The following is a 25,728-nucleotide window of genomic DNA, read 5'->3' as shown; positions in this document are numbered from 1 at the left end:
TTAACACTCTGACCTAAGGGGAACTCACATATTTCTCCATGTTGAACTTGACTGACCCCTGGGTGAGTTCATACGATTTCAGGAACATTCTGAAAGGGTCTTTCGATATACGAACAAACACATATATAGGAATTGCTTTCTAAAGTAATTCCCCTGACTCCCAGGAGAAAATGAACATACATTTCCTATAACCTTTCAGTCACACCCACAGGTTTTTCCTGCTTATATTTGTCCCGCTCTCTCTGCAGTTTCCAGAGTATGTCACTTTCCTTAGTGTATCTAACTCTTTTATTCACATATTTTTATTGAAATATAGAAATTTTACACTTTATTTTTTAACTCTCTATTTTGTATTAGGGTATAGCCGATTAATGAACAATTTATAGTTTCAGGTGGACAGCAAAGGGACTCAGCCATACATAGACATGTCTTCATTCACCCCCAAATTCCCCTCCCCTCCAGACTGCCACATAACATTGAGTAGATACATATGCTTTGCTGCTAAGAACATCCCAAAATGGGACATCTCCTCTTTCCTTCTGTCTTTTTCTATTTTCTCAAATATCCACTAACAATACAATTCTTATGTAAAATTAAAGCAAAATTAAACTGAAGGACCGAAGATGATTGAAATGGATTCTGTGATATTATACATTCCTTGTCTCTGCCCAGGACTGGTACCCACCTTTCTCCCCTTTGCCTGGTCCCAGCATATTTGTCAGTTTCCTGACTGGAGACCATGCGCCTACAGGGCAGATGTGATGGACGGCTCCATCATCCTGCATAGCTCAAGGAGGGGATGTTGGTGCTTACGGAAATAACACCATAATAACACCAGTAATAATTGTCTGCAGTGCATTCAGAATACCTTCATTAAATAACAGTTATGTGGTAGCAGGCTTTGTGCCTTCTGGAGAATACAGATGAGTGTGTCTGTGTGTACATGTATATGTGTGCATGCCTGTGGCTGTGTACCCAGACACTCTAACATACACAAAACTAACTTAGGGCACATGCATAACCCTTCCTACTTTCTTTCTATGTGCCTTTTTATTGTCATATGGAACACAAAATAATCGTTTTCCTACTACCAACATGCCTTCTGTGACAGTAGTAGGTCTTGTTTTATGTAGACAGTACAAGAAAATGGTTTTGAGGATCAGCCCTGACCAGAGATAGCTTTATTAAAATTTGTAAAATATAGTTTGACCTTGATATTTGTTTTTAGTCAACTGGATTTAATTGAAGTAAAAATAAACATGTTTCATATAAATCACTTAGTGATTAATGAACAATAGTAAACTATAAAATGTTTCATAACACAATTGCTATTTCTCATAAAATTCTTTAGCACTCACCGTGTGAAGCACAGACACTCATCTTCACATGGTTCTTTGAAATTATCTTGCGGATACTACAAACAAAATCAGAATCAACTTGGTATGTGCTCGGCATATGATTTGATGGAATGAAACAAGGCTAATTTACAAAATGCATTAATTAAACCTTGTGTATAATTTTGTAAGGGAAAACATACAGGTGCCATGGTCTGCTTTCTTTATAGAACTGGTATTTTAAAAATCATTTGGGATAGATGTTTCTGAGACTTTTTCTAGCCTGTACAACAGTGGAAAGAAAATTGGGGCTTTTATTAATTAATTTGTGTGCGTGTGCGTCTGTGTGCTGTTTTTCTATCCCTAGAAGGCAGCCCTGCCCCACTTCTACCTGAACACAACTCTTCACATTTTATATTCACTTTCTGAATCAAAGTCGCTGCACATGGAGGTTCAGTTGCTTCCAAACAAATCCATCTGATGCTATATGGTTCTGTACTAAACAGAACTTAATTCAGCCTGAAAAGAAAGCTAACTCTATCTGAGAACTCAGAAAGAAAAGTAAAGACCCCAGGCTATCTCTTGAGTCCTCAAAGGAAAGAATTTGGGCCATGTAGAATTTTCTGCAGTTTTAAGATGCAAAATTTGTTTTTTTTAATTTTTAATGAAGTCTTATGTGTAAAACATGTGATTCTAAGCATCCTACATGAATTATTTCACTTAATTCTCAGGGCACTACAATATAGGTGTTAATTGTCCTCATGTTAGGAAGGAAAAAGACTTTAAGGCTCAAAAGGGTGTTCATTTTCCCCCAAGATCACACAGCTGAGCTGTAGAACAAAGATTTGGATACAGGTAAGTCAACTTTTTCCTATGTAACCATTTCTAATTAGTAACATTTATTTCTCAGGTTAGCCAGTAAGAAGAATTTGACATTTATGAATATTGTAGACAAATTAAGCTTTCAGAATCCTAGGTGAATATTGGCTATTTGGGGGCATGACATAAAATCACTTTCTCTTTTTCATTAAAATGATGATTAATAATCTGTAATGGGGTAAGACATTTCAAATTGCTTACTTTAGCTTTTTAAAATAGCTTTGATAGAAGAAAGTTTGGCTTTGAAGAAAAAAATGGCTGCCTGGTGAAATGTTGGGGAGAGTATTGGATCATTTGATTAATAGATAAGTTTTCCATAAATACATATAATTTAAAATTATTGCACAAAAGATAAAGCTTGCAAAAGTATATTTCAGTGTCTCTTATACTAACTTCAACTTCTTCTTGTTTCTTTTCTTCCTTGGTACTAATGGGCAGCAAGCACTTTGCTTAGCTTGGCTGGATGGCCACAGGAGTTGCAATGAGAAGAAGAATATGGGTGACTCTCTAGGATAATAGTATCAAGCAAAAGTCATATCTGGACTGCAGTGGGAGCTCCTCTTCAGAAAGGCATTCTTCCTTTGGACACTGCAGGATTGGAGCATATCTATTAATGGAAGAGCCCGAACCATAATAATGAATCTAGTTCCTCTCTTCTTTGAGCTGGTAGGGGAAAGGAAAAGCTGAAGGATATATCTTAAATAGTTTGAAAAATAATTAACTTTGCCAGAATATGGCTTGCTTCTCAGAATTTAACAGAGTTCCATCTTCATTTGCCATACAATTCTGTCTTGGACTTTTTCTGTATCTTTGGCTCCCTGTATGGATAAGTGTATGAGGCTATTCCTGAATGCATGAAACTTACACAAGAATATGTTCAATGGTACAAAATGAGCAAACAGACATAGTCTCACAAAACCAGCATGTAACCCAACATGAAACGAGGCATATGAACAAAGAGACAGCAATCTAAGTGCCATAACTGTTCTTTTGGGCATTCAAAGAGCCAGTCCTCCTTACTGAAGCCTTATCTTCATCTCCTTGGCCTCAATCCCAAATTTAAAATAAAACAAAACAATGTGTCCCACACACTGGTTTTGAAACTGAAGTTCATTTTCATTCCAGGGGATCAATATAATGAAGAACAATTGAGTTCTATAGGTAGAACATAAGCGTTAACATTTCAGAGGTTAATATTTATTTTATTAATTTAATTTAATTTTTTTTTGCAAGTGAATCTGATCCAGTCTCCTTTAAATTACTGCCCCTGCCTGTCAGAGATTATATTAATGACAGTAACTTCTGTCTTAGGATCTGAAAGTAGGGATCAAATGGAGGAAGAGAGAGGTAAAGATTTTCCACCTTCAGAAGCAAATCTGGGCAAACTTTAGAAATATTTGGTTTATATTGAGCATGGTTCTACTTCTTATTCCATGCTTTGGGCGATCATTTTATTTATAGTTCTGCAACAGTGTTTCTCATTCTGAATAACCATCATGTAAGAATTAACTATTTATCAAATGTGACAAACTCTGAACTTTTGAATAAGAACAATTATAATGTTTGTGATCATAATGGTAACAAAGAGAACTACTCAAAAAATAGTTTATACATCACTCTTCTTGAGACTTCCTAGCAACATGTCCTCTTATCTCCACTCAACTAAAGAAATAAATTGGAGAAAATGTATTCAGTGGTCAGAGAAAAAGCATTTGAAAAAAAATCAGTATCCATTTATGATTTTCTTTTTAATCTCAGCAAGGAAGAATAGAAGGGAACCTCCTCAAGGTGCTAAAGAACATCTATCAAAAGCCCACAGCTCACACCACACTTAATGGTGGGTAGTGTATCTCAGGGTTCTCCAGACAAAGAGAGTCAACAGGAGAGATGGTTGATAGATAGATGATAGACAGATGATTTATTTTATTTTATTTTATTTTTTTTGGCCAGTCATTTCCAACTCTCTGCAGCCTCACAGACTGTAGCCCACCAGGCCCCTCTGTCCATGGGGTTTCCCAGGCAAGAATACTGGAGTGGGTTGCCATTTCCTCCTCCAGGGTGTCTTCCCAACCCAAGGATCAAACCTGTGTCTCCTGCATTGGCAGGTGGATTCTTTACCACTAGCAAGTGGACAGAGATAAATAGATGATAGATAGCTTATGAAAAGATAGATTTATCAGATTTAAAAGGAATTAGCTCATGCTGTTAAGGAAGCTGGCAAGTCCCAGATCTACAGCTGGAGATCCAGAATCGTCAATGGTTTAGCTTCAACCCAAGTTCAAAAGTCTGAAAACCAGAAAAGCCATGTTCCAGTTCACATCCAAAGGCCAACAGACTCCAGACTCAAGACCCAAAAGCAATGACACTTTAGTCTGAGCACAAAGGCAGGGAAAAGCCAATATCCCAGTTTGCAGGTCATCGGGTGGGAGGAATTTTCTTGGGAGAGAAATCTGCTTTATTCAGTCTACCAATTTAAGTATTAATCTCATTCAAAAACACCTCACAGAAACATCCAGGATAATGTTTGACCAAATATTTAAGCACCTTGAACCTAAATGGACACACACAATTACTCATCACAGTAGAAAGTGGACACTTTCTCTTAAATATCAGGGCTAAGGTGATGCTGTCACCTCCTACCACTTCTATTTAACAAAGTACTAGAGGCCTTAGTCAATTCAATAAACAGGAAAGCAAATAAAATATATCGATTGGAAAGGAAGAAATAAAATTGTCTTTGTTCACAGATGGCATTATCATCTGTGTAGAAAATCTCAAAGAATATATTTTCAAAAAACCTCTTAAAACTAATAAACATGTATAGTAAGTTTGCAGAATACAAGGTTAGCATACAAAAGTCAACTGTTTCTCCATATACCAGCAATGACGAGTTGGAATGTGACTTTCATAAAAATATTTTTATGGTTGCACCCACACACACACACAATTACACAGATATAAACTTTCAAAATATGTACAGCATCTATAGGTGAAAACTTTAAAAATAGAGAAGATAAAAGAAGATCTAAGTATGTGGTGTGATATTTCATGTTCATGCATTGAAGAAGTCAATACTGTTAAAATGTCACATCTTTCCAATTTGATCTATAGATTCAACATCATCTCAGTCAAAACCCCAGTAATCTTTGTAGACATCAGCAAACTGATTCAAAGGTTTGTACAGAAAGGCCAAAGACTTAGCACTAAATGACCCTGATGCTGGGAAAGATGAGTGCAAGAGGAGAAGAGGGTGACAGGGAATGAGATGTTTGGATCATCACCAGCTCAATGGACATGGATTTGAGCAAATTTTAGGAGATAGTGAAGGACAGGGATACCTGACCTGCTGCAGTTTATGGGATTGCAAAGAGTCGGACACGACTCAATTGAACAACAACAACAATATAATACCAAAGAAGAGCTAAGTTAAGTGATTCACAAGACTAAATTTCAGGATTTACCAAAAAGCTACAATATTTAAGACTGCACAGTATTTGCAAAAGAAGGTGATTGGATCAATGAGGAAGAATAGGAAACCCAGCAATAGACCCACACAAATATAATCAACTGAGAGTCTAAGACAATACTTGCCAAATATACATCTGATAAAAGACTTGTAGGCAAAATGTCCAGGGAACCTTAAAATTCCACATAAATACCAATGTTTAAATACAAGCCAAATATCTAAACAGGTATAAGATATAAGATCAAAGATATAAGATAGCAGATACCCATATTAAATATGTCCAATATCAATAGTCATTACAGAATTTCAAAATAAAATGAAAGATCACTGTAGATCCATTAGAACAATTAAAATTCAAAACTCTTGGTACCTATTGCTGGTGAGGGTGTTGAGTTCTCGTTCTTTACTGGTGAAAATACAAAATGTACAGCCACTTTGGAAGACTGTTAGGCAGTTTCCTACAAAGCAAAACGTAGTCATTCATTTAGTCCAGCAATCAGGTTCCTAGGCATTTATCCAACTAATTTGAAAACATATCCATACACAAAATAACAGCACATGAAAGCTGATAGCATCTTTATTCATAATCACCAAAATTTGGAAGCAACCAAGATGAATCCTTTTTATAGGTGAATGAATAAGCAAACTATGGCACACATATACAATAGAATATATATATTACTTAGCATTAAAAAGAAAACTTTCAAACCACAAAAAATGTGGATACATCCTAAATACATATTCATAAGTAAAAGAAGTCTGCATGTTCTATACACTGTATGATTCCAATTATATGACATTCCAGAAAAACAAACAAAAGAGTAAATACATCCTTGGTTTCCATGACGTTGTGGAGAAAGTGACAAGAGAATCCAACTCCTTAAAAATGGAGAACACAACCTCACTGAAGAGGATAGATGAAAATGGTTCCTACCTAATGCTAGACATGAGTAGAATTTGTAAGACAAAAGACAATAGGATGTATACATTCCCTGGTGGCTTAGGGGTAAAGAACCCACCTGCCAATGCAGGAGACATAAGAGATGCAGATTCGATAGGCTGGAAAGATCCTCTAGAGGAGGGCATGGCAACCCACGTCAGTATTCTTGCTTGGGAAATTCCATGGACAGAGGAGTTAGGTGGCTTCAGTGCACGGGGTTACAGAAGAGTTGGACACAACTTAACGACTGAGCACACACACAGGCTAGTATACTGGAGTTGAACATTTACGAGCATGAACAGGCGATGGTTAAAACCAGGGTTCAAACTGCTGGAGAGAAAGGATACAAACAAACAAAGAAGTGGTCCAATTTGCCTCCTCCTCCCCTATTGCACACAGAAGGGCCAGCTGCTACAAGCTATTCCTAGAACTTATAGCTGTTTTTTTCAGCTATATTTCAGTTAAATATTTTATTCACAAATCCTCTAAACCTTCTGCTTCCCTTTATTACTACTATTTTATTTATATAAATATAAATTTATATAATTATATGTGAATATAAATAAATTTCATGAAATAGCAATATAAGATACAACAATCCATACTGGCTACTACCATTGTCTAAGCACTTTATAAACAATATCTTATTTTTTTCTTCATAATAGGCCTGTAAAGGAGGAAATATCCTAATTCTAAGGATGACAATATTGAGGTTTAGCTGTTATGAGGAATTTGACTGTGATTTCACAACTTATTTAACCATTCATTAAGTTGACAGCAGTTTTAAGGAACTACCGTTTGCCAATCCTTGGTGTGCGCGTGCAAACTTGTGGGCATCATAACTCAGGAGAATACAATCTGGACTGGAAGACAAATGTCACTATAACAGGAAACATACCAGCATGTCATCAGAGTGTCAGTTTATGAAGGAAATGACCACATATCAATTAAGTGAGGAAAAAGCCTTTCTGAAGAAGTTACATGTTAATAGAGGCACAAATATGTGAAACTTAGAGGGGGTGAGGGTAGCTAGAGACATGTAAATATTTCCCAGTTGAGGGAACAAACTATACAAAGACTCAAAGGCAGAAAGTTGATGAATTCTAGAAACTGGCAGGAATTGCAGGTATATGATCTTAAGTCAGTTAAACTTTGCAATCCTTGCTTTCACCCAAAACCAGCACACTTAGAGCGCTTCTTAATCACTGTCTTCCCCTAAACATTTACGTGCATGCCTGCATGTCCGGTCGCTTCAGTCATATCCAATTCTTTGCGACCCTATAAACTGTAGCCCACTAGACTCCTCTGTCCATGAGATTCTCCAGACAAGAATTCTGGAATGGATTGCCATTTCCTCTCCCAAGGGATCTTCCCAACCGAGGGATCGAACCCACGTCTCTTAGGTCTTCTGCATTGGCAGGCGGATTCTTTACCACTAGCACTATCTACAAATATTTACAAAAGATGCTTACTGTAGAAAATCAATAGAAGTTAGAAAAATATCAAAAGAAAGCAAAAATAATCAGTAATCCCCTTGTACACAGAAAAAGGAAAAACAAACAAGCATTCTAGCTAGCTTCCTTTCTCCTGAAATGTGACTTTATAAGGACATCTCTGTTTTTCTTTTCACTTAGTTGTTTAAAACACTTATGAATGTCACTTTAATACAGTATCTGAACAAAAGTAGGACTATATTTGCCTCTCACTTTCAGTATTCTAACTTGTAACTGTCAAAAGACTCACAGATTTTGATCCCAAGAAAATGTAGTGAAACCAACAGGGAATTAAGACAGAAAAAGGTTAAAACTGGACACACCAATCCTCTGCCAAAACCTGCAGACCTTGTCAGTGACTTTATAACCATTACTCACACACCCCAATGTATCAGTCACCCAGCTTCTCACTTGGAAGGATCTGACTAAATAATTATGATGCACAGTATCTCATTCAACTTAGTACTTATGATAAGACATGTGGGTTCACTTGAATGGAAACAGGATGCATATGTATCTAATAGTCTCGGTGAAGTCCCGGAATGTTCCCACCCATCTAATTTTAACAGAAGAACTCAACTTATATATAAACTCATAGGTAGAAATTTCCCCCAGGCGATCCAGCGGTTAAGACTCCCTCTTCCAATGCAAGAGGTGTGGATTTGATCCCTGGTCACAGAGCTAAGATCCCACATGCCTTGTGGCCAAAAATCCAAAACATAAAATAGAAGCAATATTGTAACAAATTCAATAACGACTTTAAATATGGTCTACATAAAAATTTTTTTTTTTAAAAATATCATTAGGTAGAAAGACCTAAGAGTGGGGAGGGGATGTTTGAGTATCTGATCAAAAAGTACTAGTCTAATGCTTTTAGCCTGCAAGCTACCGACTCACTCTACATAACGGAAGAGAGGAGAGAGAGAAAGAGGCACTGTATTGAGATAGATGGGGAAGGGGATGGAGACACGCCCTTGCTCCTCCAGCTACCAGAGTAGTCATAAATGCGGATCCGCAGAGAGTCCTAGTCCCCAGGGATGTGTTCATCATCAACTTTGGTTGTAGTTTTTCTGCCACTCGAGAGAGGCTTCCAAACCGTCTTCTGAAAGCCTGAAGGAGCTTAGAAGTCTCTCTTCCTGCTTCTTTCCTGCCTTGCCTTCGGTCAGCAGGCTGAGAAGTAGGGCCACTAATGACTGATCGGCCCATTCAGTCCTTCTCAGCGCTGCGCTGGCCTTTGAGAGCCTGTCCCTCCCAGTTTGAGAATGAGGCCATCTGCAGGAGGCAGGGAGGGTGATGGGCTTATCACACAGAACCTGACAGTCCCCGCAGGAAGGGCGTGGGGGACCCCTCAGAAACTCACGGGGACTTTTGTGGGAGGGTTAGCAGGAGAGAACATGCTTCAGGAGGCTCGTGGGCACCTCTCCACAGAGGAAGGAAGGCAGGAGGGAGAGGGAGGTGGGGTGGAAGGGAAGTTGCCACACTCGGTGGCATGTCACATTAGCTCTGATTTGGCATTCGGAGTCTTTTCTCAATATCGTGTCTCCATTTCCTCTCGACTCTTTAATATTTATTCCATTCAGGGCATCATACACTCTATGATTAGTTGGCATGGACTGTGTTCAATCTGGAGTAATCTGTATGCATTTATCTTGCGAGCTGCTCTCTAATTGGTTTTCAACCAAGTAATCCCACAGAGAATAAGGTTACATGCTGAAAGGGCTGAGGTGAGAATGTGGCTAAAAGGAGATTGTGAACTCCTTTCCTGGCCTTATTAGGAATGCTGCGAGCATCAGCATGAACGAGGGGGAAAAGAAGTTCAAATTTCCGAGATTCTCCTAAGCCATGAATAAGCATAGAGTAGACCCTAGAGTGTAACCAGCAAGCTGCAGAGAAAAAACAACTCTAGGGTACCCCCTCCACTTCTGCAGGATCTGATAGCTGGTATAACGTACTTCAAACATTAGGCTAAAAGGGGATGCATGGAGAGCAGTAGTTGGAAAAATAATTTACATTAAGAACTTTGCTCCAGAAACCTGGAATTTTGGAGAAAACAAACTCCAAGCAAGCATTTTCAAATATGATTAAAAAGAAGGGCACCTAAAATCGACATTTCTGATGGTTTGTTTTTATTATTTCCTTTATTCCCATGGACCCTTTAGATATTTTTATTCATCTTTAGCAATACGTCTAGTAGGACAGTAATATGAAGTCCATGTGTATTTTTCTGAGTCTGGACGGTTCCCTTGTAAAAGGAAATGAAGCTTTTGTAGATCCGTGAAAATGTTTTCCTAATATGATTTAAAAGTGAAAATATTAGTCATTATTTTAAAGTTAAAAATGGGATGAAAGTTGATGTCTTTGGAAGAAAGATCACATTTCAATTTTCATACATGTCGCAATTGCCTTTACTTGCTGAAAATAATGTCCACTTTTTCACTTGCCATCATTAGCTGGGCTGGTACCCCGATTAGGATAATTTGTTTCAAGTGCACTACGGTATAGATAACAGATTGCTTAAGGAGACTGGCTTCTATATTTTCTGCTATAAAATGAGAATATCATACTTGATCATAGTTCTTGTTTTAAAAGTAATTATCGTTTTCCAAGTCCAATTCTCTCTCAGAAAAGCAATCTGGAACTAGTCTTTCTAAATCAGAAAGAGGGACAGTGGTTTAATTGTTCTTCCTCCTGGGAAATATTCTTTTCCTCAACTACATAAAGCAACACAAAAATTCCCATAAATAATTACAGCACCAACATGCTATGCCAAGTAAATAAAAAACACACTGTATATTTAGAACTGAAGAGTGTGTTAAAACTACGCTTTCAAAAACTCTGTACCAGAGCAGAAAATGAAACCTTCCAAAAACTTGCAGGAGTCGCAGTAGGTGCAACACTGCAGGAAATTTCACATTAAATTACCTTATTCTCCGCTTATATGTCAAGCAACTTATTTTATGATGGTCTAAATAGAAGAGCCATACTGAAAAAAGGAAGAAGGTTTTTCTATGAGGAATCTTATAGGCTCAAAGGCCATTTAACTTAGCTCAGCCATCTAGTTTATTTTGCATTAGAGGAACTTCTCGTTTAATTTACCCATCCATAATAGGTAACTTTTTCAATATGGAGCTAAAGGTCACTATTATATGTAAGGAAAATTAAGCCAATGTTCTCGGTTGCCTTACAGTCCTCCTAGTTCAACTACTCCAATAAATGAACATGTACAACAAGCCGAAGGGCTTTTTATTACAAATTTAATTCATTTCTCTAGACAACTGTGAAATTTGCCATTGACATTAGTCATTACCCCAAGGCGAACTAAAAGATGATCTCAGTTAATAAATGATCCTTAACAAGGAGCGCGCCTATCTCCTGTGATAGTGGCACAGGCGCATTTTATTAATGCAGGACGTGCTTCCTGCCAGAACACCAGCGTTCACGACTATTCGGTGCACTTGTTTCCTCTTCCTGCTCCTGATATTAATAATTATGCAACGGGATAATTAGCAACACAAAGAAGACAGTACTAGGAGCTGGAAGCTAGATTTTCAGCACGTTAACCTTCTGGGAAATAAAGAACAGAAGCAAAGAATCTAGCCAAATAACCAATGCAGGTTGATTTCACAGTGTGTAAAAGGCTAATTATCTGTGAAAAGTCTGACCTGAAGTAACAAAATTACAGAAATGTGCAGGCATTTTATTTTAAATAAAACTCAGAGCCTCTGCTTCATATTCTAAGGAAACCTGATTAGCCACTATATGAAAGAAAAGATTGAAAACTTAAAAAAAGAAAAAGAAAGAAAGCTCTGAAGGAAAGAAAGAAAGCTCTGAAGGGAATGATGGTATGTGGAAATAAATGTTAATGATCAACCCAGCCACCTGAGAAGGTAGGGTAAAAAATAAATTCCTATTTCCTCTCCCTACCCCCTACACACAGACATTATAATGAAAAAAAAGAAAAAAGAAAAAAAACAAAAAACAAACACACACACACACACACACTCAGTATGTGACAGAAGTAGGTTAAGTGTATTTTGTTTACTGGAGACAGGCTACAATAAAAAGCAGAAAATATTACTACTTCTTTACAGATACCATATGTAATTCATTCTGATACAGGAATATTTATCCACTAGCAGTAATAACAAACCACAATTTTTGTCATGAAAAAAATAAATTGTATTTGCAAAAAAGCAAACACATTACAGAGTGTGTAAAAATGCAATATTCCCATTTTCTAGTCAGAGTTCCAATTTATTGAAGTAACAGAGCAGAAAATGCACTGACAGCTGTTACATTTTATTGCGAATTAGTATATACGTTTTATATCCTGTGAGCAAATGCATGATACATTGTATTCCAGTAATTGCCAGTGGCTTTCCAAATGGAAACCGAATGATCTTAGTACAATTACACTCAGGAGAGTACACAGAACAGCCTCCAGTTCTACATTATAGCACTTTAACAATGCTGATATTAAGTATATTTCTTTATTTTAAGGGGAAAAAAAAGATTAAAAAGGTCAATCTGGATTTTAAAAATATTAAAAAGTAGAGTTCAAATGGTATACAGTATTCCTCATCAACTCTAGATGACTTTCTTATTTAAGTTGTGTTAGAATATTGCAGTTTGGAATATTCAGAAAGGTGAAATGAAGTTTCTCTCTCTACCCCTTTTGTTGACTAACATCAGTATTTCACTTTCCTGCACATGTCCTTCTCTATGCCCTCTTAGCTAGAGAAGGCAGAGTTTTAAAGGGATGGGAGAAGGGTCAGGTGGTAGAAGACTTCAGAAAATGAGCTATACGCTGAGTTTTCACTTTCCGCCCAGCAGCCCGATCATCTTTGATTCCTTTCCTCATACTTCCTGGCTATTTCTCCTAGCATGTTCTGTGCATTAGCTACCAGCCTTAGGAGAGAGCCATTTGTTTTCATAAGGGTTAATTCTGATTTCATACATCATCTTGCTAATTCTCAGGACTATGGGTTAACAGGCAAGCAGGCTCTGACCTTCTAAACATCTCTGCAGTCAGTTCTGATTTATTAGAAGCAAATATCTCGCATAGTATAAGAAGCCTATTTTGCCTATTTTTGCAAACCTTAGTAATATACTACCCCCTTTCTCTTGGCAGCCGTTTGGCAGACAGCCTCTCCACCGTGGGGCTCCGTGGTGAAGGTTTCAATAAAGTCGGCTGTCTCCTCCCCTCTAGTGGTTACCAGCTCGCCTTGCAGGGGAGGAAAGCAGACGCCGTAGAGGATGCTCAGAGGGACGTGTGTGCAATTCTTTTGGCTCAGAGAGAAAAGGGGAAAAGTGGAAACCAAGCAGCCTATCACTGCAGAAAATAGAACTTATCAAGCATTTAAAACAGTATGTTAGTGGCGGCTACAGCTTAATCAACACCAACCTGCTGACATAGATTTGCAATTCGAGCTGGTTATTAGTGATTGAATTAACAGCATGTCACAACTTGAATCTGGTTTAATAAAAGAAGCTGACTGACGCAAGAGAACCATAAACAACATATAATAAGACTTTTCTTCTTCCCCAGCCGGAAACGAAATCTCACATAGCTAGAACAGGAAAAAGCAAGGACGATTCCACTTGCCCTTTGAAGGACTGTCCCAGAGCAGCTTTCAACTCACTCCCAGGGGAACTTTACACTAGGCCAGCGCAGAGGCCTGTCTGTAGAAACACCATCCAAGACAATATCAACCAAACTAGTGGCAAGCTCCTGTGCATGTTACAACAGTTGTGTTGACACATTCCAGGCGATAATGGCCTTTGCCATATCATTACTTTAAAACCCATGAAACTTCAGCTCACTCCATCCCCTTATGATTGTTTCTGGACTCAGAGTTGTTTAGACAATTGAGAAATGAAAGTGTTAGCTGTTCAGTTGTGTCTGACTTTTTTGACCCCATGAACTATAGCCCACCAGGCTCCTCTGTCCGTGGAACTCTCCAGGCAAGAATACTGGGGTGGGTAGCCACTCTATTCTCCAGGGGATCTTCCTAATTCAGGGACTGAACCTGGGTCTCCTGCATTGCAGACAGATTCTTTACCATCTGAATCATCAGGGAAGCCCATTTAGACACTTATTAGAAAATAAAAGTATTGAATCTGACACTGAAATTCAAAGTATGTAACCTTCTTGTTTCCTATAAAAACATATGAATGTGAAGACTTTAAGAGTTTTAAGCCTTAAAGCCTTAAAAGTCTAAGTTTAGAAGTTCCCCTATATCCAGTGTAACACATGAATGTAATTACTTCTACTGAATATAGCACTTCTACTGTTCTAGAAATGTTTTGCTATTTTTCATTAGAAAAGAAATATTAAGTCTTCTTCTGGGCTTATATCATGCCCAAATACACTGGTATTCACACAATAAGAGGGATGACAAATATGGACCACACACTACCTGGAATTTCTTGGATTGGGGATCCCACACAATTGATCAGATTCTTTGGTAAAAGGAAGAGATAAATGTACACAGGACTTAACCTATGTTGAAAAGTCTAGTTCCTCTTCTTTTTAGGAACAGACATGTTGGAGAATTAGTTTACATAACTATTTAAGGAACTGAAGAGGATTCAGTTATCTATATCAGGAAGACTTTTATTATTGGTTAAAATAAAGTTTTACTCTTTAAAGTATATTTAATATTTATATTATTAAAATTGATTTAGGTATTTATTGCCATGAAATGGAGAACATCAAGGGTTTTTTCCACAGTGTCATGAACAATATGCAAATATAATATCCAAATAAGGTAGAACTTTCTCTCTGCAGATTCATCAGAATCCTAGTCTGAAATCTTTCCAAACATCTATAGGTGGCTAACTAGGAGAAAACGGAGTGCACGTTTCTCCCGTCCACTGAGAAAGATCCCACAGGGGCTGGTCTGATCTTATCGAGACTGAAGTAAGGCAGTTCCTTGGGGATGAAATTCGATCTGAGTGAATCTCAGAGTTGAACCTTGGGGAGATAAAATAAATCAGATATAGAAAGATGCCCATGATCTGTCACAATAGACATTTCTTTCTTTTATAGAAAGGAAAATCAATAAGAAATCTGAATAATGATCATTTCCTCTCTAACACAGATGTAGAGTTAGAATAATCATTTTGTCTCATTTTGCTTTCAGTGGGTTTTTATTTTCATGACCGGATGGCTTGCAGAACCTTAAAATACAGATGAGGAAACAGTGGCTCAGAGAGATGAGGTGACCTGCCTGAAACAAATAGTAACAGAAATTCCTCTCTATTTTGTCTTGCTAAGAAAGGAACAAAATTGAATGGTAACAGAATGTAGCTCACATCCCAGGTTTTTATTGCTCTTTTCTGACACAAGAAACAGCTTGAGTCTCCACAAGTCATTATGGTTATTTGAGGTAGATTTTTAATTGCAAGAAATTTCCAATACCTAATAGACACCCAGAATTATATTAACTGGTGAATGAGCAGAAAATATAAACAAATTTTAATATTTTTCTTAGCAAAACAAAATAGAAAGGGATTTCTGAAATTTCTGAAATAATCCTCCTCGATTTGAAAGATGAAAAAAAAATTTAAGTTAATTTCTATTAACTATAGTTTTGAATAAACTACATTTTCTTTCCACCATCATTTATCAAGAGAAATTGACTGTAAATGTGACTTCACTTGCTTAATCTTTAAGGGTGTGTTAGTTGCTCAGTCGTGTCTGACTCTTTGTGACCACATGGGCTGTCGTCTGTCCATGAGATTTCCCAGGCAAGAATACTGGAGTGGGTAGCCATTTCCTTCTCCAGGGTATCTTCCCTACCCAGGGATTGAATATATTAAATTGATTTTTCCTCATTTTCTTAATCTGTGCAATAAAGTTAAATTGTTCTGAAACTTTTCTATTGCTCTTTTTGTAATAGAAGAAAGGAAATGTTGCAGGTATCAGAAAAGCACATATTTGGGAAAATTAATGAATGAACTCCATTACTGCTTGTGACACCTTAATTCAAAGTTGTCTAATCCAATGCATCTGATATGGAAGTGGGTTTATCTCTATCCTTTTTGGAAGTAGATTCAGCCTTTCTCAGAGGTAAACAGTTGAGCCTCAACTTTAGATTGGGAGTTTATCAGAGAACATGATTAAATGTGTTCTGCACTTTGGGAACCTACTTTTTTCTCAAATGTATTTATTCAACTAATATTTACTTAGTGTCAGGTGATGGGGTCCATAACTGGAGATGTAGTGATGAACCAAAAGAAAATAATTGTTCGCATGGAGATTACAATTTACAGGGAAAAGTCAAATAATCGTACAAGTTCAAATGGAGATGTTTTATAAAGGGAACATGGAGGGAGGGGAGGACACAGAATAGTGATATGAGGTCTTATAGAGGTGGAGGGGTATTCAAGCTTCTTGCAAGCATTAGTGAAAGATAAGCTCATGAAGTATTCAAATCCTCCAGATGAGTAGAAATTCGTTAGGAGAGGTGTGTGTGTCTCTGTATGTCTGGGAGAGAGGAAAGAGGGAGAGGGAGAGAGAGAAAGAGAGAGAGATGGTGTGCGCATGTGCTCAGTCCCTTCAGCTGTGTTCTCCAGGCAAACTGTAGTGAGTTGCCGCTACACCCTCCTCCAGGGGAATCTTCTTGATCCAGAGATTGAACCCATGTCTTCTGAAAAAGCTGGCTTAAAACTCAGTGTTCAAAAAATGAAGATCATGGTATCCAGTCACACCATTTCATGGCAAATAGATGGGGAAATAATGGAAACAGTGACAGACTCTATTTTTGTGGGGGGGTTTCCAATAATCACGGCAGATGGTGACTGCAGGCATGAAATTAAAAGATGCTTGCTCCTTGGAAGAAAAGTTATGACCAACCTAAATAGCATATTAAAAAGCAGAGACATTACTGTGCCAACAAAGGTCTATATAGTCAAAGCTGTGGTTTTTCCAGTAGTCATGTATGGATGTGAGAGCTGAACCATAAAGAAGGCTGAGCATCGAACAATTGATGCTTTTGAACTGTGGTGTTGGAGAAGACCCCTGAGAATCGCCTGGACTGCAAGGAGATCACACCAGTCAATTCTAAAGGAAATCAAACCTGAACATTCATGGGAAGGACTGATGCTGAAGCTGAAACTCCAATATTTTGGCCAACTGATGCAAAGAGCAAACTCATTGAAAGGATCTGGATGCTGGGAAAGATTGAAGGCAGGAGGAGAAGGGGACAACAGAGGACGAGATGGTTGGATGGCATCACTGACTCAATGGACATGAGTTTGAGCAAACTCTGGGAGATGGTGAAAGATGGCAAAGCCTGGTGTACTGCAGTCCATGGGGTCTCAAAGAGTCAGACACGACTGAGTGACTGAACAAGATGCTTTACAATGTTGTGTTAGTTTCTGCCATAGAAGGAAGGGAATCAGCTACTGAATGCATATATCCCCTTCTTCGTCGAACTCCCTCCCACCCCGTCCCACCCCCAGGTCATCACAGAGCACGGAGCTGAGCTCCCCATGCTGCACAACAGCTTCCCATGGACTGCTCTATGCAAGGTCGGCACACCTGTCAATCCCAGCCTCCCAACTCATCCCACTCTCAACACACACGCGTTCACACATCTGCTCCGCACACATGGGTCTGCGCCTCTATTCCTGCCCTGCAAATAGGTTCACCTGTACCATTTTTCTGGATTACTCATATGTATATTAACATATGATATTTGCTGTTTTTTTAAGCCATTTAAAACTTACAGAGAATTTTTGCTTGCATTTGATCTTATAACAACCCTGCAAGGTGGTCAGGATAGACACAATTTCTTTCTGCAAAACAGACAAATGCATGGGGGAACTGTGATGATGAGCCACAGTTTCAAAATCTTACCAATACTCTCTTCATCACATAATAATGTTCACAAAGTAGACATCTAATTAGTATAAACTGCAAAGAAAATGCATTAAAAGGAGGTGGCTTTCCTGTAAAGGAGATTTTTTTTCTTTATTTTGATAGATTTATTGTTTTGCCATCTCCACATTCTGCAGCTTGGCCTGGTGAAAGGATTAATGAGAGAATGTTTGTTAAAGATTTTTCAAAGAGTCATTGGAAAGTCTACATGAGTTCAAAGCTTCTATTTGTTTTCATCATTGCAGTGTGGTTTGGGGCCACCTAAGCTTGACTTGGATGTTTTCACTTCAAAAGATTGGGTGTGTATGATTTTTCTGATGCAAATTTTTTTTAAAAAATGAATAAAAGTTGTCTAATGTCTAGAACCTGGTTTAGATTATTTAGAGAGAAAGGGAAACTCAAAATGTTCATCTCACATTCAGATTTTGAAGTAAACCTTCATCTAATTTCATACAAATAATCCACCATGTACATCAAAATATGCTCACCACATTTTAGTGAAGTGCACTTACTGGATAAAAATGCCAGAATAATGGAATATTGTAAAAATCTAAAAGGTAACTACGGTTATAGAAATATTGGCTGAGACTGTTGTGCAGCTGTCATAAAAAATTGTTTCACTTTCATTCATTCACTTGGAAATAAGAACTTAGAACTTCCAAAGCGTATTGTGTCTGGATCAGAGGGAGAGTTCAACACTAAATTCACTCACTTCTCTAAGAATCCTGACCTATAGTGTCAAGATAAAAAAGATATCAGAAATCAAGGTACTAGGTGCTAGGAGTCCACATTGTTCTTGGAATGACATGTCTTCTGGGCTCTGTCATTAGATTGAAAGCAAAATATATACACATATATACACACGGTCACTCGTGTATATCCACATCTATATATCTACATGTATTTTATTGAAATAGAAAATGATGAGTTAACACCGATACCTCCATTGGAGTATCTCAGGGTTCATTCTAGGTTTTACTCTTTGTGTGCAACTGCCTTTTCAAAGAGTGAGAAAACTGGTCTTATTCTCCTTGATATACTCATTTGATCTGAAAGTGAAAGTGTTAGTCATTCAGTCTTGTCCAACTCTATACACTCCCATGGATAGCCCTCCAGCGCGCCCTGTTCACGGAATTCTCCAGGCAAGAATACTGGAGTAGATTGCCATTCCTTTCTCCAACTGATCTTTCCAACCCAGAGATTGAACCCAGGTTTCCTGCATTGCAGTCAGATTCTTTACCATCTGAGCCACCAGGGGAGCCCCATTTGATCTATGTCCCTATATCTAGCTCATTTACCTCCAACATTTTCATGTGTCTCCTTTCCAAACTCAGACATGCCTACCTGGTTTATTCCCCCAATTCCTTCCCTGCTATCTGGGTGCCAGTCTTAGACTACTCAAGCTTCAACACCCTCTGTCATCATCAACATCTTTAAACAAGTTAAAAATTATGATTTGGGATGTTGAGCATGGCGAGTGAAGTCGCTCAGTCATGTCTGACTCTTTGCGACCCCATGGACTGTAGCCTACCAGGCTCCTCTGTCCATGGGATTTTCCAGGCAAGAATACTGGAATGGGTTGCCATTTTCTTCTCCAGGAGATCTTCCCAACCCAGGGATTGCACCTGGGACTCCTGCATTGTAGGTAGATGCTTTACCCTCTGAGCCACCAGGGAAGTCAGCACGTTTGCTAAACTGAACGGAGAAGAAATTGGCACCCTCAGCCCCAGTAAAACATTTAAGACAAATATTCAGGCAAGTGTGTGCTTGGTCACTCAGCCACATGATCTTTGTGACCTCATGGACTGTAGCCTGCTAGACTCCTCAGTCTATGGAGATTCTCCAGCCAAGAATACTGGAGTGGGTTGCCATGCACTCCTCCAGGGAATCTTCCCAACCCAGGGACTGAACCCAGGTCTCCCGCACTGCAGGCGGATTCTTTACTGTCTGAGCCAGCAGGGAAACCCATTCAGGCAAGAAGTAATAAAAACAGAAATGTGAGAGGGAGACAGATTTAGGATACATATCTCTGATAAAATATTTCTAGAGGGTGATGTAGGGATGGATGAAAATACTAAGGTTCATAATTTGAGAGATGAAGTGAATGTCTTATAACTGTGAATATAGGATACAGTTAAAATCATCATTCATTTGCTAGGATTTTTGATTTAGAGATGGAGAGAAGAAAATGACCAGTTTAGATTTAGATACGCTGGGTGTTAAATATTGGGAAGAGAATGTTTTCTGTTGCAGAGAACTGGATAGGACCCTGGATGTGCTGAGAGGAGGAATAAATGAATGAGACAAATGTCTTGTGTCAAAAGGAAAGAGTATTTTAGTTTTGTCCTTTTGAGTCTTCGTCATTGTTAATGTTGGTTTATTTGTGGTTTTCATGACTAAATTTCTTCCTTTATGTAAAGATGGCTGTAGAATATCCTCTCTAAATCCAACAGAATGTTTTTTTCTCATTCTCCCTAAGCCTTTTTTCCATCTTCATTTACTGTCTCTCTCAGGGGTGGCTAAGTTTGAGGGTGGGGCAGACGGAAGGAAAAAGGACAAGATGATGAGAGACATTCTAGTTACATTTTCCTTTTCCAGTCCTGTATGTTTCCACTTCTATTCATTTCCCTGTTGTTGCTGTAACAAATTATCAATATTACAAACTTCCAGTCTTAAAAACACATTAACACTTTATGTTTCAGTCCTGGAGGTCAGACGTATTCCATGGGTCTTCTGAGCTAAAATCAAGGTGTTGGCAGAGTTTCATTCCTTCTGGGGTCCCCAAGGGAGGGTCTGTTCCCTTCCTTTTCCTGGTTTCTGTAGATCACTCGCATACCCTGGCTTGTGGCCCCCTCCTCCATTTCCAACATGTATCACTCCAACCTCTGCTGCCTTGTCACGTCTCGTCTCTAGGACTTTGACCCTAATGAGGGTCCTAATTATTACATGAGGTCCAATTGGATGGTCCAGGATAACCTCTCCTTTCAGGGTATTTAACTGAATCATAACTGAACAGTCTCTTTTACCTGTAAGGTCACACTTACACTGGTTTTGATGACTAGAAAGCGGGAGTCTTTGGGGAGTGCTAGTATTCTGTCTGTTAACTGCACTTGGCACTGTGAAAAAGTACTCTGGACAAATACTTAGCACTGTGCCGCTCAGTACTTCAAGTGCCATTTCTCTTTGAATCCTCAAAATAAGTCTATGTGATAGATAACATTATTACATGTTATCTTACAGATAAAGACACACAGAGTTTAGGTAACTTGCTGAAAAGTGTACAGCTAGTAAATACTAGAACTCAGAAACTCACCCAGACATGTGACTTAAAAAGCTATACTTATAAAGAATGGCTATAGATACTGGCATCACTGGCTCAATGGATATTAGGTTGAGCAAACTCAGGAAGATAGTGGTGGAAAGAGAAGCCTGGCATATTGCAGCTCTTGGGGTTGCAAAGAGTCAGACATGACTTAGCAACTGAACAACAGCATAGATACTAGAAACAGAAAGTGTTATATTTATTTGAACACTGAAGATAATGATTAAAATATTTAAAGAAATCATATGAGAACAATTTGCAATTGTTGTATATGACAGAAACCAATACAACATTGCAAAAATTTAAAAACAACAAACAAATTAATTTAAAAGAAGTAGAGAGATGGTAGCAGAAAAGTGACTGGGAGCTTTCTGAATGCAACTTGTAGGATCTTGCTCCTGGACAGTAATTCCGATTACCCATGGAAGTAAGCCTCTGACATGTGTAGTGGGAGTGGTTAGTATAACTCAGACAATGAAAAACCTGCAGAAAACAAGGAGTCACACATATGGTAAAAGGAAAGAGTATAAGATGGTAGACCTTAGAACAAAGAAGGGAAAGAGGAAGTGTAGCTTGAAGATGGCGGAAAAGGAGAAGCTGGAGACGGTGCTCTTCTTGGTACTGCAAGTAGTCAGTCAGTCTGTTCAGTCGCTCAGTCATGTCGCACCCCCAAAGACTGAAGCATGCCAGGCTTCCATGTCCACCACCAACTCCCGGAGCTTGCTCAGACTCATGTACATCAAGTTGGTGATGCCATCCAACCATCCTATCCTCTGCCATCTGTTCTCCTCCTGCCTTCAATCTTTCCTAGCATCAGGGTTTTTTCTAATGAGTCAGTTGTTCACATCAGGTGGCCAAAAAATTGGAGTTTCAGCTTCAGTATCAGTCTTTTCAATGAATATTCAGGACTGATTTCTTTTAGGATGGCCCAGTGTGATCTCCTTGCAGTCCAAGGGATTCTCAAGAGTCTTCTGCAACACCACAGATCAAAATCATCAATTCTTCAGTGCTCAGCTTTCTTTATAGTCCAACTCTCACATCCATACATGACTACTGGAAAAACTATAGCTTTGACAAGATGGGCCTTTGTTGGCAAAGTAGTGTCTCTGATTTTTAAATGCTGTCTAGGTTGGTCATAGCTTTTCTTCCAAGGAATAAGCATCTTTTCGTTTCATGGCTGCAGTCACCATCTGCAGTGATTTTGGAGCCCAAGAAAATAAAGTCTCTCACTGTTTCCATTGTTTCTCCATCTATTTGCCATGGAGTGATGGGACCAGATGCCATCATCTTAGTTTTCTGAGTGTTGAGTTTTAAGCCAACTTTTTCACTCTCCACTTTTACTTTCATCAAGAGTCTCTTAGTTCCTCTTCACTTTCTGCCATAAGGGTGGTGTCATCTGCATATCTGAGGTTATTGATATTTCTCCCGGCAATCTTGATTCCAGCTGCAAGTCAATCCTAGCCCTAATGTTTGTGTACCTGGATGTAATGATTTAGGAACAGAATGGCTGACAGTTGTGGATGGACTCTCCAGGGAAGCAATATTGTCAAAGATAACTTTTAAAGTTCCATTTACTTCTTTCCATGTATGAAACATGAACAAATTTAAAAATATTCTTTTTGTTGTTGTTGTTCTGAGAATCTACATTCTCTTGCTTAGTTATAATAATAATTTGAATTTCTAAAATTAAACTCATTATTTTTTTTCTCTCATCAGAACACACCAACATGTCAATGAGATAGATATGAAAAGAAACCAAAACATATCTGGAAACAAAAGATGGTTTTCAATCTGCTTTTCACTTTGATGACCCAAACTCCTGATTTCTCAGAGGGGACAGAACATCCTTTCCTGCACACAGATAACTTCAAAGAGAAATAGACATCTGTATTCATTACAAACTCTTCTGTCAGCAGAACCAACTCTTGGGGGCCACCCAAGTACCATTTATTGAATCCCTACTATATAGCACACAGGTTACTATGCATGTGTGTGTGATTAGTCACTCAGTTGTGTCCGAGTCTTTGTGACCCTGTGGACTGTGGCCTGCTAGGCTCCTTTGTCCCTGGGGATTCTGCAGGTAAGAATATTGGATTATGTTGCCATGCGCTCCTCCAAGGGATCTTCCCAACCTGGGATAGAACCCAGGTCTTCTGCATTGCAAGTGGATTACTGTAGTGTATGCAAATTTCTTTTCTTCCAGTGCTATAAGTTCTTTGGTGATTTCAACCTGGTAAAACACCATGGCTTTCCAGGTGGCATTAGTGGTAAAAAAAAAAAAAAACCTCCCTGTCAATGCAAGAGACATAAGAGACACGGGTCTGATCCCTGGGTTTGGAAGATCCCTTGGCATAGGAAGTGGAAACCCACTCCAGTATTCTTGCCTGAAGAATCCCATGGACAGAGGAGCCTGGTGGGCTATAGTCCAAGGGATTGCAAAGAGTCAAACATGATTGAGCACAAATCACCATCGTCTGATGTGCTCGCTGGATTTCCTGAGACTTAAATGGGGTATTTCACTTAGTAGGTAAATGCTGAATGACTGAGATCATCAGGACTAATGTTACCCAGGGCTTTAGCCAGTATTTATGCTTAGCTCAAACTTCAATTCATACATTTTGGATTCTGTGGAATAACATAAAACAGCATAAGCATTAGGGACTTCTCTGGGGGCTTAGACTCCATGCTCCTAATGCAGAGGGCCAGGGTTTGATCACTGGTCAGGGATCTCTTAAAAGATCCCATATGCCACAGGTAAGAGTTCAAATGCTGCAACGACAACAACAACAAAAGGCACGTCTCAATGAAGATCAAAGAACCCGTGTGCCACAACTAGACCTGGACAGCCAAATTAAAAAAAAAAAAAATGTTTTTAAAGGACAAGAATTAGCCTCTGATATGCCTTACCTGTATCTGGCTGATTAACTCTTTTCTGTTCATTCTTTCATCTCTCAGCTTTGGGACCATGAGCAGATAATATTGCTTCTCTGAGCTCCAGAGCAAAGAATTGATGCTTTTGAACTATGGTGTTGAAGAAGACTCTTGAGAGTTCCTTGGACTGCAAGGAGATCAAACCAGTCAGTCCTAAAGAAAATCAGTCCTGAATAGTCATTGGAAGGACTGATGTTGAAGCTGAAGCTTGAATACTTTGGGCACCTGATGCAAAGACTGACTCATTTGAAAAAGACCCTGATGCTGGGAAAATTGAATGCAGGAGGAGAAGGGAATTCAGATGAAGAGATGGTTGGATGCCATCAATGACTTGATGGACATGAGTTTGAGCAAGCGCCAAGACAGAAAGCCTGGCATGCTGCAGTCCATGGGATTGCAAAGAGTCAGACACAACTGAGTGACTGAACTAACAGACTGAGCTCCAGATTCTTCCTAACACTGGTTTCATGAAGATGTTAGCTGGACAAAATTATATTACCTCCTGTTCACTCTCTCGTCTCCTCTACAAGAAAGCTCTGGACAAAGACTTTTGGGAAGAACAGTTTGGAAAAGAATAGTAGATCTGAGTCCACAATTTACCTCCTACTACTGAGTTGTGTATTCTTGAGGATATATGTAATCTCTATTAGCTTTATTATTGTGTGTATATGTGTGTGTGTGAAAGTGATAGAATAATACCTTATATGTAAATTTCATGAGACGGGAATGACTACATTTATATCTAAATCTATATCTAAATCTGTGTCTGTATTTTAGGGATTCCCTGATAGCTCAGTTGGTAAAGAATCTGCCTGCAATGCAGGAGACCCGGGTTTGGTTGCTGGATCAGGAAGATCCACTGGAGAAGGGATAGGCTACCCACTCAAATATTCTGGCCTGGAGAATTCCATGGACTGTAGAGTCCATGGGGTCACAAACAGTAGGACATGATAGGACATGACTGAGCGAACTCTACTTTCAAGCTAGAGGCAAATAGTAGCTGGTCAACACATTAACTTTTGTTTCCTTTTTATCTGGTCTTCCTGAAGAACACAGTGCCACAGGAAGCTGACTTGTTTTTCAATATATAAACTTCATCAAGTACAACATTGTTCCTATTGTATGGAGATCAGAAAAAAATCTGAAGATGTAACCTCAATGACACCTATTCATTTATACTGAACCATTTTGGATGGTTCTCATAAGCTATGATAAACCTAGATAACATATTAGAAGCAGAGGCAACACTTTGCTGAAAAAGGTGCATATAGTCAAAGCTATGGCTTTTCTAGTAGTCATGTGCAGATGTGAGAGTTGGACCATAAATAAGGCTGAGCCTTGAAGAATTGATGCTTTCAAACTGTGGTGCTTGAGAAGACTCTTGAGAGTCCCTTGGACTGCAAATAAATCAAACCAGTCAATCTTAGAGGAAATCAACCCTGAATATTCATGGGAAGGACTGATGCTGGAGCTGAAG

The 25,728-nt window shown here is 38.7% G+C and overlaps 1 long non-coding RNA gene across 1 annotated transcript in view; it reads right to left on the bottom strand.

Annotated features, from left to right (window-relative positions):
• The window catches only part of LOC139037067 (uncharacterized), a 173,734-nt gene that overhangs the window by 95,819 nt on the left and 52,187 nt on the right, over positions 1–25,728 (bottom strand). The window contains exon 2 of the long non-coding RNA XR_011489859.1: positions 6,050–6,137. This is a non-coding gene — a long non-coding RNA (uncharacterized lncRNA). The remainder of the gene's footprint in view (positions 1–6,049; positions 6,138–25,728) is intronic.

This window comes from Odocoileus virginianus, chromosome 2, assembly GCF_023699985.2.
Source record: "Odocoileus virginianus isolate 20LAN1187 ecotype Illinois chromosome 2, Ovbor_1.2, whole genome shotgun sequence".
NCBI classification, from domain to species: domain Eukaryota; kingdom Metazoa; phylum Chordata; class Mammalia; order Artiodactyla; family Cervidae; genus Odocoileus; species Odocoileus virginianus.
This window is presented reverse-complemented; position numbering and strand designations above follow the sequence as displayed.